This window comes from Schistocerca nitens, chromosome 8 (assembly GCF_023898315.1).
Source record: "Schistocerca nitens isolate TAMUIC-IGC-003100 chromosome 8, iqSchNite1.1, whole genome shotgun sequence".
NCBI lineage: Eukaryota > Metazoa > Arthropoda > Insecta > Orthoptera > Acrididae > Schistocerca > Schistocerca nitens.
This window is the reverse complement of record NC_064621.1, coordinates 353,600,619-353,625,569: the sequence shown is the minus strand read 5'-3', so window position 1 is coordinate 353,625,569 and position 24,951 is coordinate 353,600,619.

Sequence of the window (24,951 nt, the reverse complement as noted above, 5' to 3'; positions counted from 1 at the left end):
CTCTCTTTCAAATTCTGAAGGTGGTAGGGGTAAAATACAGGGAGCGAAAGGCTATTTACAATTTGTACAAAAACCAGATGGCAGTTATAAGAGTCGAGGGGCATGAAAGGGAAGCAGTGGTTGGGAAGGGAGTGAGACAGGGTTGTAGCCTATCCCCGATGTTATTCAATCTGTATATTGAGCAAGCAACAAAGGAAACAAAAAAACATTCGGAGTAGGTATTAAAATCCATGGAGAAGAAATTAAAACTTTGAGGTTCGTTGATGACATTGTAATTCTGTCAGAGACAGCACAGGACCTGGAAGAGCAGTTGAACGAAGTGGACAGTGTCTTGAAAGGAGGATATAAGATGTACATCAACAAAAGCAAAACGAGGATAAAGGAATGTAGTCGAATTAAATCGGGTGATGCTGAGGGTATTAGATTAGGAAATGAGACGCTTAAAGTAGTAAATGAGTTTTGCTGTTTGGGGAGCAAAATAAGTGAGGATGGTGTTAGTAGAGGAGATATAAAATGTAGACTGGCAATGGTAAGGAAAGCGTTTCTGAAGAAGAGAAACTTGTTAACATCGAGTATAGATTTAAATGGCAGAGAGACGTTTCTGAAAGTACTTGTATGGAGTGTAGCCATGTATGGAAGTGAAACATGGACGATAAATAGTTTAGACAAAAAGAGAATAGAAGCTTTCGAAATGTGGTGCTACAGAAGGATGCTGAAGATTAGATGGGTAGATCACATAACTAATGAGGAGGTGTTGAATAGGATTGGCGAGAAGAGAAGTTTGTGGCACAACTTGATTAGAAGAAGGGATCGGTTGGTAGGACATGTTCTGAGGCATCAAGGGATCACCAATTTAGTATTGGAGGGCAGCGTGGAGGGTAAAAATCGTAGAGGGAGACCAAGAGATGAATACACTAAACAGATTCAGAAGGATGTAGGCTGCAGTAGGTACTGGGAGATGAAGAAGCTTGCACAGGATAGAGTAGCATGGAGAGCTGCATCAAACCAGTCTCTGGACTAGTGACCACAACAACAACAACATTATCATCTTGTTGCAGCCATTTGTTAGCAGTAGCTATATGATTTTAAGAAATATTTATAGCAATGATTAATTTTATTTATTTTTCACTGTTTGATAATACATAAGCAATTAGTTGTAGATAAGTAGATAACATCTTTCTTGGAGAAAATCATGGAATCAAATTTATTCATAGAATCCACATGGACTGGGAAAAGCCGCTGTCAGCAGTACTATTTGCGCTAAAAAATTGGGTCGTGTGGATAACTTGATAACTTGTGCATACATTAAGTAAACTTAGCCACAATTTTTACACACATCATATAAAGTGATCAACGGGCACCACCCACGTCTGTGTCTCGCAATAACAGACTGAAATGTTTATGTGTAAATAATAGCTGGTAGAGATACAAAACCAGAAGAGATTGTCAGTGTTAATGTGCATCTTGTATGGGCTATACACTATGGTACTGTAGCTACCTGGCATAGTATTCCACAACGTCTGTGCACAGAGTCATGATCTTAACAAGGAATTCCCTCTACCTTTGGTAATTTAGCAGAATTGCTTTGATGCCATCTGATTTAATATTATTTTGTCTGTGTTCTCGAAAACTGAAGACATTTGTATATAAAGCTAAATCTTTCACTGAGTAAATAATTTAGTCAGTCTCTTTCCATAGCATTATATATTAAGCTATAAGAAGTATTTATCTGTCTGCCTTTCCTACTACCTTTGAACTAAATGAAATCAGAGCTTGGTATATGAGAGAAATACCTTCATTACTGTTCATTTGTATATACGCGTATGTAATACAATTTGTTACTATAATATGAGCATGAAACTCTGATTTTTTATTAATGGGGTTCAAAGTCACACGAATAATTGTGCTGTTAAATGTATGTGGACTTTGGCTGATTACATTACGACTTGGCACAGCAAAAATACCAAGCAAATATATTATTCTTCTGTTCTTTCTGCGATATGTGGATTTCACATATAGATTTGATCTTAATACGAAATATGAAAACGCTAATTAGTTGGACGTAGTCAATGTGCGCGCCATAATCACGTTTTTCTGGCTTGCTGGAATGATTAGATACTACGGCATATCGATGTTTTTCTAGCTCAGGCGAAAGTCGTAAGGAAACTATGCCACTGCTTGGAAAGCTACTTCTTATTATGAATTATGAGTACCTTTCCAACAGAAATATGTTGTATTTATCCTGTAAATATTTTGCTTGTAGTCTCTCACACCAAAATGTTTCTATCTGTGGGCAATAGTAATTCACTTGCTTGTAATAAATAAGTACTGGAAGACAGTGATTCACTGAACTCACTAAACTCACAGGAAATGATTTCCTGTTAACTGTGCTCAATTTGGCACAGAAGGGTGGAAAAGTTACTTAAATATAATCCTGAGTGCATAAATAAATCCAGACTTTTACTCTAAGTCATGACACCTACTGCTCTACTGTAAAACTTTATTACATCTACAGCTCACTTGCATGAATGTCCTGACAAAGAGATCATTCCTTATCATACTGATGTACTGAACTGCTTTCAAGAAAATATTATGATTCTGCAATAAGACAATTTTTTAACAAAACTACGCCATATTTCTCTTTTAATACGTAATAATTGTATTCTCCTACGTCAACTGTTAAAAGTCCTGAATGACGTTGAATGGCGCGTACATGTACTATTATGATAGACGTGTTTTCCGCCATTCAAGGGACGGCGGTGGGGGTTGGAGGCTGGTTGTGTAGCAAACAATTTATTTTAAGCGGAAAATCAAGTTCATTTTTGTATCTTAGACGTCCATGAAAAGAACTTTGAATCCTCCTTTCTTCTTCGTCTTCTTCCCGCACTACTGAACTTTAGTTTGTTTAATTCTTGGCATGTAAATTAGTTGGACGTAGTCAATGTGCGCGCCATAATCACACTGTCGTTCTTCCTAGTTCAATATCTGTAAGTCGAACCAGCAGTCAACTTTTTTAACGAATTCTGATTGTGGTTGTTATTATACTGCAAACTGTTTCTTTGCATTGACAATTAACGGTAACACGGTTTTGCGCAACCATCTCGCTGCTTTCTAACGACGACAGCTTGGTCTGCAGCTAATTATTTCTATTAGAATGAAACCAAGCTCGCACGAGTAAAGAAATAATCTCCTATAGAATCTTTTCATGCCGGAAGAAAAGAATGAGAGATCTAGTACCTTCTTTCAAATTTTATAAGCATACATTTTCTTTTCTCCTGGCAATGGGCTGTTTCCTTTCTGTGATAATAGTTTACGCTCATACATAAATTTAAAGCCACAAAAATTCATACCGAATGGAAAAGATACATTACGGCACCTAGACGTAGCGTAACCCCAGCTCTTATGTGCCCGAAAAGTTCATTGTGGTGGCGAATCCAGTCATCGAATAGCCGTTAAACGAAGATAAAATGCGAAACCAAATAATATGAAAACTGGACGACGTCAAAGGGAGCCATAAAAACATCTGTATGATTCTGAGGGATACAGATGTTTATGTGAAATGCCTTTGTGAATTTGTGGAGGTTACGGCTCTAATGGGAAAGTTATTGCGACAGTGTACCTTAGTAATGGATGTAAGAGAGTTGAATGCAGTGTCAATTGGAATGTCACCTCAGCGACGAATGACCACTTCCATACCCACATGGGCATAACTTGTCGACTCGACGGTTGAGCTCTTCAAGGAATATGAACCCACCTGTGGCGACAGAGTCCTCCAAGAGATAGGCTGATGGCAAATGGAGCATTCCGTTGACGAGATGCCATATGTCCCCCCAAGTGCAATTGGCACAACGTGAAAGCCGCCACTGTCGAACTAATTGGTCAAAGTATGTTTATCAGTACATCCTCTCTAGCAGCTACATATTAAACTGCGGCATAGTAATCGTAGTGGCCAGATGCCAAGTATAACGCTTTGCGTATATTTTCGACACAAATAACATGGTTTGGTTCTCCTTTGCAGACAAGTAAGACCTGTGCTTCAAAGTGTCTGGACAGTATCAGGGAGGTATTTGAGTCCAGTTTATTTTATTTTCCTTGCGCCACACCATTCCCTTCAAAATACTAGTGAAGTTCAATACTTCTTCGGAATACGATACTCACCAGTAGTCCTCTTCCTTCCAAGCTCAGAATAACATATCTGGGGCACCAGTCCGCAAAGTGGGCGTCAAAGTCTTGGAACAATAGTTGATGGTAATTCGTGAACTTCCACGTAAACTGCTTGATGAAGAGTGAGTTAGGGTAGTGATTGGAAGGGGTGGATTATTCTCTAGGAACTACAGAGAGGTCGAGCGGAGACACCTCTGCATGAAGTCAGTATAGCAGTTGGGTACCTATGAAACGTCTCTGAAGCTAGTAAAACATTGTCAAAGTTCAATCATTTGTTAACTACGTTACATTCGTCTTGTTCCGCACCGGCCCTTGTAGCCGCTTCTTGATTCAGCTGCTTGTTGGATTGCTGTTTGACATCTGCCGGGTGAGGTCCTCGTCTGCAGGCCCAGGTGAAGAGTTAGTGACCTTTCGCCGCGGCGCGCTGCCGCGCGGCTATAGTCGAGAATGAATGGTCTCGTGCTAGCTGCTAGAGTGCTCGATCACACTCCGAATTCTGTGTTGATCCTTCGGTGACCCATCCGCGGTGTGGTGCTGTCGGAAGTCGTGTTGTCTGTCGATCTCCTTCCTACCAGCCAGGTAGATTTCGGCACCCGGAGGCGCCTCAGCTTTGAACAGGAACGGGACCCCATGGGGCGCTGTTGCAGGTTTCTGTGCTGAAGTTCGGTGCTGTCATCACTCCACAATGTGGTGTTGACAGTCAGCTTCTCCACCAACAATGGTAGGCGGTGAACAGTATGAGGTTCATGAGGTGAAGATCGTCACCTCGGGTACATCTTCAGATGGTTCGTAGACTGTTCTGAAGATCTAGGACATAGATTCGATACAGTCTCGTACTCATGGAATAGAGTGCTATTACTGTGAGCGCCATCGATCCTAATGATCAAGTCCTTGACAGCTGCGTAGCTCGAATATTTAGAGGGAGCTAACTTGAGGCTATGACGCGATGCTTCATTCGTAATGACCGCATGTGTCCTTATCCTGCTATATTCGCTTAGCAGGCTCTTAACTACTGTGTAGGCTCTCTGACACTGTTTCTTAAGGAATAAGCACAGTTCCTTTTGACATCTCATATGAACTAAAGATACGGGTGTCACGTTTCTGTTGGTTTTCTGTCCCATGCTATTTTCTGCTGATCTCGCCCTCGCTCTCTCTCGGCGCGGTGTTCTTGTGAACTTGTGACATACCGCCTATTTCCTGGTTCTGTCTCTGCCTCTGGTGTGACCGCACTTTGTAGCAAGGTGAATAAGTTTTAATAAAATTTTCTAATTTTCAACCGCTTGCTATTCAGTGTTGTACCACATCATCTTAAACAAAATTCGTCCCGAATTTTCCCTGTTTTACTTATTACTGCTTAGTAGATAACTACCTCATATTAATAAAAATCGTTTACAACTCTTTCCTGTGTTACTTCCCAAATAAAGCCTTGAATCTTCGTTAGCTTAATTAATCTACTTTGTCATATGGCCCTGGTTAACTTCGTTAGTTATATTTTCATCTTGTCTTAGTTATTACAGTTACCTATCCACTCTACAGGTATCTGATTACTTGTTGCCTCATTTGAATGAGATATCTTATGCTTAATAAGAAAGTAAATTGCACAAAGAAATATTAGAACCAAGATTATGCATAAACTGTAAATGATTGTGGTTTATCTATTTTTCTCGTGATATGGTTTCATGTGTTGCAATATTTGAGTGAAATTATTCCTTGCCTGAAGTTATTAACTCCTTCATTGATTACAGCAAAGCTGAATCTAAGGTTTCCTTAATAAAAGTTAGGTTCTGGTGAGGTGAGGTAAGTGGTGGTTCCTTTGGCCAATACAACATTGGTTAGGAGACGTTAATCATCGTTATGCTTGTAATGATAGCTGTAAGGTGAAATTGCCTTCCTGCTGTCTCACACACAGTTTAATTAATTAACAATCCATTGCCTTGTAATTTTACTCTAACTACCGTTTCTATAGCAAGTGATAATTACTGTTTCTGGTGGAAATATTGAATAAAGCCAGTGATCTCCAACTTTCTGAAATTTTTCTAGGGAGCTAAGACTTTTTTCTCGCACTGTCCTGTTTCCATTCTTCCAAAAACAACCTTATTTCACGTGATTTGTTGTTCGACTGTATCAACCATGTTGGACAAATAATAATACTTTTTCTTCTAATACAATCTTTGAAATCTGCTACAGACATGACAATATGAGCATCTCTCCGTCTAGAAACCAATAATACTTTATCAGTTTGTATTTTTATCCATTTCCCAATTGTAATCCATTTAACTGAAAGAGGATGTACCGTGTAACGCTGGGATTGCGCACTAATTCCTACTACTGGAAATACAATTTTAATGTGCGGTCTAACCTGATCAGTATCTACTCTTACATCAGATGTACGATAAAATAGAGCTGTAATCTTACTTGTGCTTTCTGTAATGCCATCAGCACTTGATTTGGAGTTAATAACGTTGAACTCAATTGCCGATGAGTAGCACGATGTATTGCTTCATGCAAAGTTTCGCACTCGATTCTTGCGTCGTCTAATCTATCAGCTAACACCTTTCATCTGGGCTGCTCAGCTAGTTTTGCATTTTCTCTAGGTCGCTATTTAAGGCATTCGTGGCGTTACGCGCGTGTTGTCCTAATTCTATTGTTAAGTTTCTTATACTTTTAGTAACACCGATTATTCCTTGCTCCATCTTCTCAATGCTAATCTACTTTTGCATTTTCTGATAACTATTGTACATTTCCAGTTGTGCTGTTTAAATTCTTGATATTCTCGATATCCGCTGTTCGCCACAGTTTTTAACAGTTTCCCTCCTGCATCTAACACACCACTTTTTTTTTTAGCTATTACCGTTTGTGGTACAATTTCTGTTACTTGTTGCAACTGAGTACTCAGTTTCTCATATAAGACTTTTAATTCCTGATACTCGTTCTGCGTATTTTCCAATAATCCTCCTTTCTCTATTTCCTTTTGTAAAGTTGTAAACCTATTTTGCAGTCTTAATACATCATTCCTTACTTACCAAATGTTAAATGTAAACGCGATTGCCTATCTGTGACTCATTAGTAAAACATCTGATTACCTAGCAAATAAAATTCCATTACAAAAAGGTTGATTCTGTATCACATTCCTCTGCAACAGTACAGTAGCGTTTTGCTTAGAAGATGTTTACTGGTCAACAACTTGGCAAGTCACCTGAGAGAAAGGGAAGTACCATCAGTCCCCTCCTTCATTTATACAAGTAAAAAAACCACAGAACATGACAAGTAAAGAATATTAACACTGACCCTAATTACAAACATATACGATAAGTGCATTGTATCTCAGAACTTTTAGATCTAAGTGCATAGGGTACGTTCCTCTGATGTACCTTCTTCCTTCGTTTTTCTGCTTTTTCTGTAACGGTTGAAGCAATTTGTGGCACTGCATCAATCTCACCTTTAAATGGTTTGACTCTAATGACATGTACTATAGAATTTCTAGTTGATAACTGCAATTTGACGTTGACTGGCAAAGTCATTTCCATAACTTTGTAAGCTTCATTAAAAATTTCGTTTTGCCCTTTGTAGTATCTCGTAATGTCCTCTGTCCTATCCTGTATTATGGCAGCTTGCTCGCCTGTTGCCCAACATATTGTTGCTTCTCTAAAGCTTATGTGTTGACACGCTTTGCTCTTTGCCAAATTTCTTTAACTTTTTGTGCAAAATTCTTCACTGATTCGCCCTGTGCCCCCTTCTTTAGATTGAAGTACATCAAAAGGTGATGTCATTTTCCGCCCACACACTACCTAGTACGGCGAGAGACCAGTTCCACTGTGACCTTTTGAATTATATACACAGATGACAAAGCCGAAATATATATCGCAATCTGAATGCCTTGTTGTTGTTGTTGTGGTCTTCAGTCCTGAGACTGGTTTGATGCAGCTCTCCATGCTACTCTATCCTGTGCAAGCTTCTTCATCTCCCAGTACCTATTGCAACCTGCATCCTTCTGAATCTGCTTAGTGTATTCATCTCTTGTTCTCCCCCTACGATTTTTACCCTCCACGCTGCCCTCCAATACTAAATTGGTGATCCCTTGATGCCTCAGAACATGTCCTACCAACCGATCCCTTCTTCTAGTCAAGTTGTGCCACAAACTCCTCTTCTCCCCAATCCTATTCAGTACCTCCTCATTAGTTATGTGATCTACCCATCTAATCTTCAGCATTCTTCTGTAGCACCACATTTCGAAAGCTTCTATTCTCTTCTTGTCCAAACTATTTACCGTCCATGTTTCACTTCCATACATGGCTACACTCCATACAAATACTTTCAGAAATGACTTCCTGACACTTAAGTCTATACTCGATGTTAACAAATTTCTCTTCTTCAGAAACGCTTTCCTTACCATTGCCAGTCTACATTTTATATCCTCTCTACTTCGACCATCATCAGTTATTTTGCTCCCCAAATAGCAAAACTCCTTTACTACTTTTAGCGTCTCATTTCCTAATCTAATACCCTCAACATCACCCGACTTAATTCGACTACATTCCATTATCCTCGTTTTGCTTTTGTTGATGTTCATCTTATATCCTCCCTTCAAGACACCATCCATTCCGTTCAACTGCTCTTCCAAGTCCTTTGCTGTCTCTGACAGAATTACAATGTCATCGGCAAACCTCAAAGTTTTTATTTCTTCTCCGTGGATTTTAATACCTACTCCGAATTTTTCTTTTGTTTCCTTTACTGCTTGCTCAATATACAGATTGAATAACATCGGGGAGAGGCTACAACCCTGTCTTACTCCCTTCCCAACCACTGCTTCCCTTTCATGTCCCTCAACTCTTATAACTGCCATCTGGTTTCTGTACAAATTGTAAATAGCCTTTCGCTCCCTGCATTTTACCCCTGCCACCTTTAGAATTTGAAAGAGAGTATTCCAGTGAACATTGTCAAAAGCTTTCTCTAAGTCCACAAATGCTAGAAACGTAGGTTTGCCTTTCCTTAATCTTTCTTCTAAGATAAGTCGTAAGGTCAGTATTGCCTCACGTGTTCCAGTATGTCTACGGAATCCAAACTGATCGTCCCCGAGGTCGGCTTCTACTAGTTTTTCCATTCGTCTGTAAAGAATTCGTGTTAGTATTTTGCAGCTGTCGCTTATTAAACTGATTGTTCGGTAATTTTCACATCTGTCAACCCCTGCTTTCTTTGGGATTGGAATTATTATATTCTTCTTGAAGTCTCAGGGTATTTCGCCTGTTTCATACATCTTGCTCACCAGATGGTAGAGTTTTGTCAGGACTGGCTCTCCCAAGGCCGTCAGTAGTTCCAATGGAATGTTGTCTACTCCGGGGGCCTTGTTTCGACTCAGGTCTTTCAGTGCTCTGTCAAACTCTTCACGCAGTATCGTATCTCCCATTTCATCTTCATCTACATCCTCTTCCATTTCCATAATATTGTCCTCAAGTACATCGCCCTTGTATAGGCCCTCTATATACTCCTTCCACCTTTCTGCTTTCCCTTCTTTGCTTAGAACTGGGATTCCATCTGAACTCTTGATGTTCATACAATCTCCAAAGGTCTCTTTAATTTTCCTGTAGGCAGTATCTATCTTACCCCTAGTGAGATAAGCCTCTACATCCTTACATTTGTCCTCTAGCCATCCCTGCTTAGCCATTTTGCACTTCCTGTCGATCTCATTTTTGAGACATTTGTATTCCTTTTTGCCCGCTTCATTTACTGCATTTTTATATTTTCTCCTTTCATCAATTAAATTCAATATTTCTTCTGTTACCCAAGGATTTCTACTAGCCCTCGTCTTTTTACCTACTTGATCCTCTGCTGCCTTCACTACTTCATCCCTCAAAGCTACCCATTCTTCTTCTACTGTATTTCTTTCCCCCATTCCTGTCAATTGTTCCCTTATGCTCTCCCTGAAACTCTGTACAACCTCTGGTTCTTTCAGTTTACCCAGGTCCCATCTCCTTAAATTCCCACCTTTTTGCAGTTGCTTCAGTTTTAATCTACAGGTCATAGATTGTGGTCAGAGTCCACATCTGCCCCTGGAAATGTCTTACAATTTAAAACCTGGTTCCTAAATCTCTGTCTTACCATTATATAATCTATCTGATACCTTTTAGTATCTCCAGGGTTCTTCCACGTATACAACCTTCTATCATGATTCTTAAACCAAGTGTTAGCTATGATTAAGTTGTGCTCTGTGCAAAATTCGACCAGGCGGCTTCCTCTTTCATTTCTTAGCCCCAATCCATATTCACCTACTACGTTTCCTTCTCTCCCTTTTCCTACACTCGAATTCCAGTCACCCATGACTATTAAATTTTCGTCTCCCTTCACTATCTGAATAATTTCTTTTATTTCCTCATACATTTCTTCAATTTCTTCGTCATCTGCAGAGCTAGTTGGCATATAAACTTGTACTACTGTAGTAGGTGTGGGCTTCGTATCTATCTTGGCCACAATAATGCGTTCACTATGCTGTTTGTAGTAGCTTACCCGCATTCCTATTTTCCTATTCATTATTAAACCTACTCCTGCGTTACCCCTATTTGACTTTGTGTTTATAACCCTGTAGTCACCTGACCAGAAGTCTTGTTCCTCCTGCCACCGAACTTCACTAATTCCCACTATATCTAACTTTAACCTATCCATTTCCCTTTTCAAATTTTCTAACCTACCTGCCCGATTAAGGGACCTGACATTCCACGCTCCGATCCGTAGAACGCCAGTTTTCTTTCTCCTGATAACGACATCCTCTTGAGTAGTCCCCGCCCGGAGATCCGAATGGGGGACTATTTTACCTCCGGAATATTTTACCCAAGAGGACGCCATCATCATTTAATCACACAGTAAAGCTGCATGTCCTCGGGAAAAATTACGGCTGTAGTTTCCCCTTGCTTTCAGCCGTTCGCAGTACCAGCACAGCAAGGCCGTTTTGGTTAATGTTACAAGGCCAGATCAGTCAATCATCCAGACTGTTGCCCCTGCAACTACTGAAAAGGCTGCTGCCCTTCTTCAGGAACCACACGTTTGTCTGTCCTCTCAACAGATACCCCTCCGTTGTGGTTGTACCTACGGTACGGCTATCTGTATCGCTGAGGCCCGCAAGCTTCCCCACTAACGGCAAGGTCCATGGTTCATGGGGGGGGGGGGGGGGGGGGGCTTGAATTAATATAATGACATAACATTTTGGGTAATGTATGGTGGACTCATTCTGTTCGTCCATTCGTTTTAGAACGGAATGGGCTGGTACGTAACTTCTTAATTTTTAATAAGCGACATAGCTTTTTCATTAGATCTCATGCAAAGTTACTGCCCTCGTCTGTAATAATGTTTCCTGGCTCACCAAATTTTGATAGACAGTTTACCACTGCCTGTGCTACCATACTCATCTTCTGATCTGGAATGGCTGCCACAACTAAATATCGGGAAAAATAATCTAACATCGTAAGAATATATTTATTGCCTGCTTGTGTTATATTAAAAGGTCCCAGGGCGTCTGACTCTAAGAAAGACAATGGTTTGTAAGCTTCTGGTAATCGTTGTAACTGAATTTTCTAGTGACTCAAATATGCTCGTTGTACGCGTGGGATGCAGTTCTTTATGTATTGTTCGATGTCACTGCGACGCATTTTACACCAAAATCTTTCAGCTACTCATATATCAGTTGTCTGTTTTCCTCCAAACCCCCTGTAATATGTGGTCGTGCACTTGACATAATACTTCCAGTCTCTGCACTACAATAACTACAATGTGAGGTCCACACTTGGTAGATCTGCATAGCAGACTTTCTTGTGTTTCAAACTGAGGCTGTACTCGAAAAATTAACATTCACTGTCAGCTGCTTGCGCCTTTATCCAAACTTGCCACCTAATACTTGCAAATCTTTCAACTTAGAACGTCAGCATTTGTGTGTTTGACTCCACGCTTATGAATTACCTCATGATTGAACTCACTTAACTTTAATGTCCATCTTGCTAATCGACTTGATGGATCTTTTAACCCTAATAACCATTTTAAAGATGATTGATCTATAACTACTTTGAATTTATGACTGTACAAGTAGCAATGAAAATAAGATATTCCGTGTATAACTGCAAACATTTATTTTTCCGTTGTTGAATGATTAGTTTCAGCCTTATTCAGTTGTCTGGAGGCATATGCCACCAGGTGTTCTTTTCCATCAACATTCTGGCTAAATATGAACTCCTGTTCAAAGTCGGGGAATAATAACACATGATCTTATTTTAATATCCCCTAAGGGTTCCTTAAACGCTTCTTGGTAAACTTACACCTATTCGTAGCAAGTTAGTTAACGATCATGCAATTTCAGGGAACCCGTTCATGAACTTGTGATAATAATTACATAACCCACTAAATGGCTATAATCATTTAGTAGTTTTTGATGTCGGAGAATAATATACAGCACACGTAAGTCGAGGATCCGTACTCATTCTGTCTTGACTGATTATATGCCCGCGATAAGTTGCTTGTGTTTGAGCAAAATGGCCTTTTTCTACACTTAGTCTAAGTGTGCTGCCCTCAATCTACTAAACATTTCATTCAGATGTTTAATATGGTCTTCCATAGTTTTTGAATAGACGACTGTACCGTCAAGGTATACATATTTTCGGTTTTTATCCAGGAAGTACACCATCTAGTAGCCGTTGGAATGTAACTGGAGTATTTTTCAATACAAACGGCAATCCTAAATACTTTTAATGACCTGATTTTGCTGTCAAACCAGTTTTTGGTTTGTCTTCAGCAAACACTTCTAGATGATGACAACCATTTCTAAGATCAGTCGTTGACAAATATTTACATTTTCCTCTGTTACCTAATGTATCCTTTATGTTTGGTATTGGATATAAGTCCAGTGTGGAGCGTGCATTTCAGGAACTATAGTCAGAGCAAAATCGAAATTTTTCTGTTACCATCAACTGATTATTTGGGTACAGGGATAATATTTGCCGACAAAGGGATATTGCTATGCTCGATAATACCCTCACCCAATTGCTGATCTATAAATTCGTCTACTAGTAGCTGTAGGTGTTTAGCTATCCTGTAAACTGATGGATTATCGCCTGTTGGCACGCAGTGTTGGTGATAGATGTTGCTGGTAGTGGACCATATGAAGTGAAAAAGGTCTGTCACGAAGGACGGACGCATTGATGGTTTTATTGATGCTGTGGTCACAGCGTGACCTTCGATATCCTCATCTTCGAGTATCTCTAAAGTCGCTGTAAGCAATACTCTCGGGAGATTCACTTCAACTGTCACGAAATTATCCAGGCTCACGGTACTCATCAGTTCTCCATTATAGTTGGTTACGCGCGCAAACCTTCTTCGTATAAAACCAAGCATTTTATCTAATGCTTCATTGTTCTACAGTGGATCAACCACACCTAATCTCTGCTGTAGCGCATCGACATCTACAGATACCCAAACAAACTTCCCTGAACCAGCACGTACTTTGTCATGTGCAATCATCTTTGATGTACGTGTACACACTTGGTGAAACCTTAGCAATCGGTATACCTTGCAACGTTGAAACATTAAAAGCTGTGGGACCCATTGGAAACTGTAAACAACTTCTCGCCAAGTTCGAATGTGCGCTGTAAAAGATTAATTTTTGTTTGGTGCCTATCCAGGAAATCAAATCCAAGAATCGGCCAACAATCTTGTCCCACAGTTGGCAACAGTTCCATATGGTCAGGAAACTCTATAGTCACAATCCTAAAAACGATCTGTGTTGTCCCCAAAGATACCAAGTCACTTTTTCCCACTCCATATAATTATAACTTTGAATCCCTAGTCTTCTTCTACCCACGAGGTCTAAACTAACAATCGATATATGTGCAATAGTATCGACTAGAAATTTACATTCTTTACCGTTTATAAAGCCCAACAAACAACAATTCGTCTCTGACTTAGTGTCTGAAGTACTCTGACTTACCGGGCAAATTTTCCGACGAAGGAAACACACTCTGTTATGTTTAACGTTTTCGTTGATTATTTCCTTTATTTTGCTTCTTATTCCCACCCTATTGACAGAGACGACAACATCTGTAATATTGTGGTTGACTGCATTTCGGCTTCAAATGTCCTTTATTCCCACAACGATAACAATTATTTTCAGAAGCAAAACGTCGCTTATCAGTGCGTGCCCACGTAGCGATATCTATCTCCTGCAGATGCTTGGCAATACGCAGTGCTGTAGCCAAATGATCTGGATTTTCACTCTTCCGTGAAAACTCCACAGAATTCCTCGCAAAAACACATCGAGTGATCAATTTTCTGACTTCCTGAGTATGGCGAGATCCGCGTCAGGATTTTCCGTCAACTCAGAAATTTGAGCATTAATTTTACGGAGTCTGTCCGAAAAAGTCTCTGTAGTCCCACTTGCCTTCTGCGTCAACACTCTAAATTTACCCTATTTTGCTTGCAGTATCTCTGACGCAAACCTTCCGTCAACTGCTCAGATGTACTTGCTTTGCTCAGTGTCTCATAATACATGACGAATGTCTTGGCTTCAGCCGTAAGGCGTGAACAGGCCATCCGCAAAGTAATTTCATCTGACCAATTACACAATCTGACTGTAACCAATACGTCATTAATGAGTACCGTGACGTCCTCTGTTTTGCTGGAGAACAGTGTGATGTGGTTAGCTATTGAAGAATCTTTTGGAAAGTGGGACATTGCTACTGACCACTCGACCCCGGCTGTAAATCTCGCGCGACTCGCAAAGATTCTAACTGTGCCTCCCACTCCTCATGGCGTAACTTTTGGTGGGCTTTTCCCTCTAACAGTTGATCCGTTAGAGGGGCTATACTATCATTAGCAGTAGCAGACCTCGTGCCTAGCATATCTGTACAATTTACCACTACCTTACACGTATACAAAAAAAATCTGCGCCAACATATACCGGACAGGAAAAATACGACTTTCACTGTACGAAACGAGGCTTAGTTACTTCCTTTGCCTGATTATCACCTAATGACACTCAGTACACCTCGTGTTCTGCGAACCCATAACGTCTACAAATGCGGAAAGTTACTGGTACAAATTTAGTGCGTGGTTCACTTCGAACGGTACATTTACAAATAGCACAACTGACTGACACAAAATACGATTTCTTACAATTGCCTCTCAAATTTGATAAATCCACGAGGTACTATTGAAATAGTACGTCCATCAATACGTCTAAATTCTGCCATATCACAAAGAAAGAAAAATGTTCTTTGTGCTCACTGCGTTACGGTTACTGCTGCGAAGTATGGACATTGTAGAAGCAGACCTCTGTGTACGAATTCCAGGCGCTTGAGTCTAACACCTCCGATGCCTAATCCTCTGATGTCTGAGTGCTCACTTCTCACATGAATTGACAGAGAGGTCGATCGGAGACACCTCTGCAAGAAGTCAGGATAGCTGTAAAGCGTCTCTGATGCTAGTAAAGCATTGTCAAAGTTCAATTATTTATTAATCATGTTTACAGTCGTGTACAGCTGCGTGTTGGATTCACGCTGACAGCTGCCGGGTCGGCTCCTCGTCTGCAGGCACAGGTGAAGAGTGAGTGACCTCGCACCGCAGCGCGCTGTGGTCCAGCACAAATGGTCTTATGCTAGCTGCTGGAGTGTGCTCGATCCCACACCGAATTCTATGCTGACCGACGATCCATCAGCGACGTGGTATTGTCGGTAATCGTGTGGTCGGTCGATCTCCATCCTGCCAGCCAGGTTGGTTTCGGCTCACAGAAGCACCTAGATGTTGATCAGGAACGTGGACCTCACGAGGCCCTGCTGCTGGTTTCTGAGCTGAGGTTCGGTGCTGTCAGCACTCTGCGATGTGGCGTTGTCGGTAGGCAGTCAGCTTCTCCATCAGCAGTGATAGGCGGCAAACAGTGTGAAGTTTATGAGGCGAAGACCCACATCTCGGGCTCATCTTTGGCTGATTTGTAAACTGTTCTGGAGATGTAGAACGTAAATTCGCTTCAGTACCGTAATCACGGAATCGAGTGCTAAAATAAAATGTTCTAATGTTCTATCCCTTACAGATCTGTGCCATAACAAACATATCTACATAGTCTTCGATTACATTCCTCTAACACCTCTGTCGCCAACACAGAGATGCTTCAGATTACACTCAATGCTGAGAAATCCAGTACAGACATGTAAACCATATCATGTGCACATTTTCAGTTACCTAAACTTTATACTAAATTTCGTTTCAGTATCCTCCTCGGTACTCATTTTTCAGGGACGTTGTTGTCTGTATATTGAGCAAGCAATAAAGGAAACAAAAGAAAAATGCGGAATAGGTATTAAAATCCATGGAGAAGAAATAAAAACTTTGAGGTTTGCCGATGACATTGTAATTCTGCCAGAGACAGCAAAGGACTTGGAAGAGCAGTTGAACGGAATGGACAGTGTCTTGAAAGAAGGGTATAAGATGAACGTCACCAAAAGCAAAACGAGGATAATGGAATGTAGTCGAATTATGTCGGGTGATGCTGAGGGAATTAGAGTAGGAAATGAGACACTTAAAGTAGTAAAGGAGTTTTGCTATTTGGGGGGGGGGGGCAAAATAACTGATGATGGTCGAAGTAGAGAGGATATAAAATGTAGACTGTAGACTGGGAATGGCAAGGAAAGCTTTTCTGAAGAAGAGAAATTTGTTAACATCGAGTATAGATTTAAGTGTCAGGAAGTCGTTTCTGAAAGTATTTGTATGGAGTGTAGCCATGTATGGAAGTGAAACATGGACGATAAATAGTTTGGACAAGAAGAGAATAGAAGCTTTCGAAATGTGGTGCTACAGAAGAATGCTGAAGATTAGATGGGTAGATCACATAACTAATGAGGAGATATTGAATAGAATTGTGGAGAAGAGGAGTTTGTGGCACAACTAGACAAGAAGAAGGGCCCGCTTGGTAGGACATGTTCTTGAGGCATCAGGGGATCACAAATTTAGCATTGGAGGGCAGAGTGGAGGGTAAAAATCGTAGAGGGAGACCTAGAGATGAATACACTAAACAGATTCAGAAGGATGTAGTTTGCAGTAAGTACTGGGAGATGAAGAAGCTTGCACAGATAGAGTAGCATGGAGAGCTGCATCAAATCAGTCTCAGGACTGAAGACCACAACAAAAACAACATTGTCTATTGTGAGTAAATTGCTTATACTGCAGTAGAACTGTCTACAAGAAAAACTCATTTTGAACATTTTTGTATCCTGAATCTTGTGAATCATATTCCGTCAATAAATTAAGCTAACAGTAGCTTAATGACTGACAGAAAGTCGTTAGTAGTTTTTGGGTTCGCTCTATCTACCAAACCATCCTCAGAAGGCCACTTCAGCTTCTACGGTAGCTGTGCGAATTTTCTTTCGCATGTCCTATTGCGTGCTAAGTTCTGAAGGAAATGCACCGTATTGTTTTATCGTGTTTCTCGTAAAAGAAGGTTACACCGCTTTCAATGTTCGGAACGTTGAGAAATATCTAAGGCAGCAATTCGGAATCAATACGACGGGAATTTGAAACTTCCAATACTCGTATCTATTCAGTGTAGGATTTAGATTTATGTACGTTGGTCTTATTTCTTCTTCCTGCGTAAAGTTTCTCGGGAAAGCGTTAATGAAAGCCTCTACATAAAACGCCATATCGCTGTTTTCTTAATTAAACATAAAACGCGTGTTGTATAGAGGAAGAATGAGTAAATAACACTTTTTATGATGGTACTCCAGGCTGTTTTTATACACGCATTGAGAGAGGGCAAACTTAATGCGGCAGAAACCCACCGCGTTGGCGGAATGGACAGAAGAAAACATTTATTTCTCCCCGACAAGCGGAAGGGCGCCACAGCGCAGTGAGAACTCATTTCCTCCTCTGAAAAACACGCACTGTAAAATGACCGACCCTCTACCGTACAGAGAGCTCACAGTGGCAGTAAACACGAAAAATGCGTGAGGCGCGCAGAACAACAGAGTTTTTACAGCTCTGCGCCAGGCCCTGCCACCGCCCACGGTGCAAGTCGGCGCAAAGAACGTTCATTATTCTTTCTTACTCATTAAAATACTTGATCAGTAATATGGAAGATCTCAGCTGGTAGAAAGATTGGTCACTACTTGCTGTTTTGAGGATGGTACAGTTTGATGTGTTGCTCTGGGATGACAGCTAGGTCACCTAGACACACTATGTGATAAAAAGTATCCGGACACCCTCAGAAACATTTGTTCTTCATATTAGGTGCATTGTGCTGCCACCTACTGCCAGGTGCTCCACATCAGCGACCTCAGTCGTCATTAGACATCGTGAGAGAGCAGAATGGGGCGCTCCGCGGAACTCACAGACTTTGAATATGGTCAGGAGATTGAGTGTCACTTGTGTCATACGCCTGCACGCGAGATTTCCACACTCCTAAACATCTTTAGGTCCACTGTTTCCGATGTGAAATTATAGTGGAAACGTGAAGGGACACGTACAGTACAAAAGCGTACAGGCCGAACCCGTCTGTTGACTGACAGAGAAGGCCAGCAGTTGAAGAGGTTCGTAATGTGTAATAGGCAGAAATCTATCCCGACCATCACACAGGAATTCCAAACTGCATCAGAATCCACTGCTGCTCTGACAGTTAGCTGGGAGGTGAGAAAACTTGGGTTTCATGGTCGAGCGGCTGCTCATAAGCCACACATCACGCCGGTAAATGCCAAACGACACCTCGTTTCATGTAAGGAGCGTAAACATTGGAGGACTGAACAGTGGAAAAACGTTGTGTGGAGTGACGAATCACGGTACACGATGTGGCGATCCGATGGCAGGGTGTGGGTATGCCGAATGCCTGGTGAACGTCATGTGCCAGCGTGTGTAGAGCCAACAGCAAAATTCGGAGATGGTGGTGTTATGGTGTAGTCGTATTTTCCATGGAGGGGCCTTGCGCCCCTTGTTGTTTTGCGTGGACTACCAAAGCACAGGCCAAATTTGATGTTTTAAGCACTTTCTTGCTTCCCACTGTTGAAGAGTAATTCGGGGGTGTGCGACTGCATCTTCCAACAGAACCGAGCACCAGTTCATAATGCACGGTCTGTGGCGGAGTGGTTACACGACAATAACATCCCTGTAATAGACTGTCCTGCACAGAGTCTTGACCTGAATCCTATAGAACACCTTTGGGATGTTTTGGAACGCCGATTTCGTGCCAGGCCTCAACGACCGACATCGATACCTCTCCTCAGTGCAGCACTCCGTGAAGAATGGTCTGCAATTCCCCAAGAGATCTTCCAGCACCTGACTGAACGTATGCCTGCGAGAGTGGAAGTTGTCATCAAGGTGAAGGGTGGGCCAACAGCATATAGAATTCCTGCGGTACCGATGGAGGGCACCACGAACATATAAGTCATTTTCAGTGCGGTGTCCGGATACTTTTCATCACATAGTCTATACGGTTTCCCACAAAGTAACAAAATATGTGGTCAGAAGCTAGTTTCGCATTAAGTACGCAAGAAATTTGCAATGTTAGCCTTGGTTCAAGCCTCGAACTAACGGATTTTTTTCTGTTAGATATACGTTCAAAGCCGTTTATACTGTTTTGTGAGTATCCGAATACTGTCAACATGATTCCTTTCATATGTTGAACAAACTAAGCGTTAAGTCGCCATATGAAGAAAGCATGAAAAAGATAAATATGTTTTGTGTTTTACATGTTATTGCTTAATACTGAAGACAATCAGTAATTAGTATTAAACAATGAGCGACTTGTGTATGTCATAAGACTGAATACACAGAGAGGGGAAAGTTGAGTGCAACAACTATGAGTACATCCTAAGAATACCAGCGAAATGAGAAAATCCCTAGGACCAAATTGCTTAAAATCTCCTTTTGCAGTAAAATTTCACGAAGGAACTGAAGGACACGTTTCCGAGATGTTAGTAGTGTTTTTAGAATTGGAAAAAACAACACTTTGGATGAAACGTCTACTTTCTTAAAGTAGATTGTAACGGAACCTATTAAAGGCTTTACTTTACCGAAGTATGCGATACCCTCCAAATTCACCCAGTTTAACGGGTATTTATGATTATAGAAAAGTTATTGTGTATGTTAACAATGACTGCATAACATGTCTCCATAAACTGTCAACCAATTAAATTACACTGAATAACTGACCCACACAAAAGTTAAAATCACTTGCTCACTGATACAGCAAATGTCATCATGTAAAAACACTAAGTTCATCTTAAAATACGAAAAATAGTGGCCAACTTGCGTATTTTGGATCTCCTTAAATAAAAATCACCCAGTGAAATCTATTTGTTCACTAGGACCGTTTTCAATCAGTACTCACGTAAACACTCCTATTTTAGACGAAAACCAATGTAATTCTTAATAATTCATGTTATTTACTTATTTATGCAAATTAGAGAAGTCAACCTACAAACTTCTAAAAAACGGCCTTTTTCTAACAAAGAATTATTCTGTCAAGTCAACAAATCTGTCTGTCATTTTAATAACCTGTTAAATTACGTCAGTCGAAATAAATTAATAACTTTTATGCACAAATTACGATAACAGATGTACATGTGACTTATAAACTATATCTCTTTTAGTAGTTCTTTGACAAGGTTATAAACAGAAGCAGCGGACTCTGAATGTCACTTTGGTAAAGTGTATGTGTGTTATTGTTCGAGGTGGATAAACATTGCAAAGAACATGTAAAAGAAGTGCTACTTTGTGTTGTGTCATTGTCTTTGATGGACAGTGGAATTAAGATGGCCACCAGAGTAATAAATATTTGAAGTTTAAATATTTGTTGGTTTCGCTCATTATTTATCATCAAAAGCACATCAAACACACGGGACCTCATCTTTTTACCCCTAGACAACCAGATTTAGAGCCAGAATTACCATCGAGACACAGCAGCGATCCAGCAAGCAGCAGCGATTACCACAATGCATTTTAATGGCGCCAACCTAACATCAAGTGCTAACAAGCTCCGTAAATGGGAGTGAAATAGTGCGATTATAGCAGTATCCACGACTAGGCGACCATTATAAGATGTAGAGTAATGCAGCTGCTACCGAACAGATAGAGGCCTGCTCTGATATAAAAGAAACGGTATTTTTATACAGCAGCTGCAGATATCGAGTACCGAGCTAAACTCTTTGCAAGATATTCGTGATCCTGCAGTCTAAAATTAATAGAGCACATCAAATTTTGCGAATTAATTTAAATAAATATTGGATAATTAACAAAATAAATGAGTATGACAAATTATCGTATCATTTCGAGTAAATAATGGTATGCTCCAATAAAGGCCTTACAAATCAATATAAATACCCCAATAAAAACCAAACCTAACAAACTAGACCCTCCAACTTTCCAAGAAGTAGAAGAAATTCTTAAAGAACAAAAAAATTATAAGGCATGTGGAGAAGATCAGGTTTTTGTTGAAATTTGGAAATACGCAAGTGACACAGTCAAGACCTCCTTACACATGGCTCTAACAAAAATTTGGGTAACAGAACAATTTCCTGAACATTGGACCACAGCTATCATCCACCCACTACACCAAAATGGAGATAAGAGCAACCCAGACAACTACAGAGGAATCTCTCTCCTAGATTGCACATATAAAATTCTATCCAAGATCCTATATGAAAGAATCAAGGACAATTAGAACAGGAGTTAGGGGAATATCAGGGAAGTTTCAGACCATGGAGAAGCTGTGCAGAGCAGATAATTAGTTTAAAATTGATTATGGCATATACAAGTAACGGAACAAACCTCTGGCAATAACATTTGTAGATTTTAAGAAGGCATATGACTGTCTCCACAGACCTTCAGTATTAAAGATTTTAAGAAATCTAGGACTCCATCCAAAACTAATTAAAATAATACAATTCACTCTAACCAACACCAAATCAAAAGTGAAGTTTAGAGGAGAAATTTCGGAACCATTCCTCATAAAAACAGGCTTAAGACAAAGTGACTGCCTATCACCATTACTTTTCAACTGTGCACTGGAATACATAATGAGAGAATGGTACAAGGACAATCCAAAGAGGATAACAATTGGAAGTGCAAAAGATGATATTAGCTTAAACTGCTTGGGATTCGCTGATGATCTTGCTCTCCTAGCCAACACTGCTCAAGAAGCCAGGCAACAAGTGAAATCACTACAAGAAATAGCAGAGAAAGTAGGCCTTAGAATATCATTTGAAAAAACGGAGATTATGCTAAGTGATCCACCACTTGCAAACAAAATTACAATAGGAGAACAGGCAATCAAAATTGTTGATAAATTTAAATATTTAGGCGAAATAATAACATACAATCTAAATGAGAAGCCATCATGGCAAAATAGAATAAAAAAACTGAACTATGCAAATTACATTACCAAAACTAGATACGACAAAAAAGCCTATCTATAGATGCAAAATTAAAACACTGTAAAACAGTTACACAACCAGAAATAACGTATGCAGCTGAAACTATCTTCAAAACAACTAATACAGCAGAAATTGACAGAATACTAAAAATAGAAAGAAGAATAATTAGGACATGTATAAATAAACAGTATAAAATAAATGGACATTGGAGAATAGCATCAAATGAAACAGTATATAAGAAAATAGAACCAGTCATGAGCACAATCAGGAGGAAACGCTTCTCATTCTTTGGACATCTGATGAGAACTCCAGAAAACATAATTAGTAAAAAAATAATAGAAAAATTGTGGAATAGCAAGAGCGACATTAAATGGATCACAGAAATTAAGGAAGATATAAAAGAACTTCAAATTACAGTAGATGACCTAAAAAACAAGAGAGAGAAAACCAGAATACTGCAAGACCCGCAAACCAGACTACAAATGAAAATCAATAAAAGGAGTACAGGAAGAGTTGTCTCAGATGAAGAAAGAAAGAAAGTATCTGAAAGAATGAAGAAATATTGGGCAGACAGAAGAGCAAAACACCTTTCATATAAGAATAGCCTCTAATAATTATATTACCTAAATATCATATTAAGGTATTGTCGAACCAAATTGTATCCCTGTGTAACAACTTGTTTAGAACTTCGTATTTTTGACTACAGTGGTCCAATGAAGGCCATAAAATAAATAATAATAAAAAAATTGATTTTAACGAGTGATGATTTACTTGAAATATTTCAGCAAGCGAGGAGCTGGGAGTGGTAAGGCGCCAGGACACAGAAACATAACACTTCAACCCCAAACGTACTTGTGCTAGAAAGGAATGTATTTCTTTATTATGTAAAATCTGAGAAACTGGAATGAATGCAAGCAAAGTATAAAATCTTATTTGGAATTAGAGCTTAAACAATTTAATTTGAAATTTTAGTTCATAACGTTGCGTACAGTTTTATCCTACTTCAATGGTTCTTCTTCAATATGAATGAAATGAAGCACGTCAAGATGTCCCGATTACTAGAACGGAGAGAAAAACGTTCCAGTAACAAATGCTCAGCGACACGGTTCAGTCACATCAAAGTGACCACGGCCTATGTTCGTAATCAACATGTAATAATCTCTCATAGACGACACGTTGGATCACTAGCAGTGAAAAGTATAGAAGGCGTGTTCGGGGACTAGAAGAACAGTGCAGTCGTTGTCGTTACACAGAAACGGAGCGATTCATCTGACTTCCAGGACGGCATGATCATTGGCTTTCGGAACAAGAGTGGAAGCATATCCAACACTGCTAAGTGTGTAAAGTATATGCATACCGCCGTGATCAAAGTACATCGCACTTGGCAAAACTGTACTATCCAAAACCGGTGCTGAGGCAAATGTGTTTCACCAAGGGCCACAGGTAACGGCAGTGACCGACAGCTGAGGACGTGTGTGTAGTCGAACAGAGCTGCGGCTGTGGAGTGGCTAACTATCCTTATGAACCAAGAGGCTACAAGTAGTGTCTCGTCAACGAGCCTTCAGCGAACGTTGTAACGTTTGGCCTCCGCACCAGGCGTGCGGTTGGTGCAACCATACTGAGTGATGTTCATCGGCGATGAAGGCCGGAATTTGTACGTTAGTACAGCAAATGAGACCCGTGGTCTAGGGCTCGTGAGTTCAAAACTCACCTGAACGGTAAAATTTTAGCTGGCAGGGTAGCTCAGCGTGTTAGGCCAGAGAGTTAGCTGCCCTCCGTAATAAAAAAAAACTGAATGACTGGATCAGTAATGAACTTCAACGGGCATCAAGGGACGTCCGCCCCGAACAAATGCAACGAACTATAACAAACAAAATGAGATTGAAAAAAAAAAAGTTGCATCTTTGCTTCATAATCAGAACGTCTTCAGTACCGGGTTCGAATCCCGCTGCTGCTTGAATTTTGATTAATAATACGCAATGGCGGCCGAAGACTTCCGGCATAAGAAGTCACCCTTCATTCTGCCGACGACCTTGTCAAAGAGGTCGGAGGAGCGGACAGAGGTTCAGGGCACTCTCTTGTCCTAGGGGTGGGAAACTGCCCCTGAAGGCGGAAGAATCTGCAATCATCTACGGCATGAGAATGCAGAAGGTAATGAATACCATTGCATTAAAGACACGTAACGTGTATCCACAGGAATGTGACCTGTAATTGAAGAAGTGTCAAGATGATCTCTACATTAGAAAAAGATTACGGAATAGTCCCCCATTCGGATCTCCGGGAAGGGACTGCCAAGGGGAGGTTACCAGAATCTTGAACGTGGTAGGTAAACTAGAAAATCTGAAAAGGGAAATGCAAAGGCTCAACCTCGATATAGTAGGGGTCAGTGAAGTGAAGTGGAAAG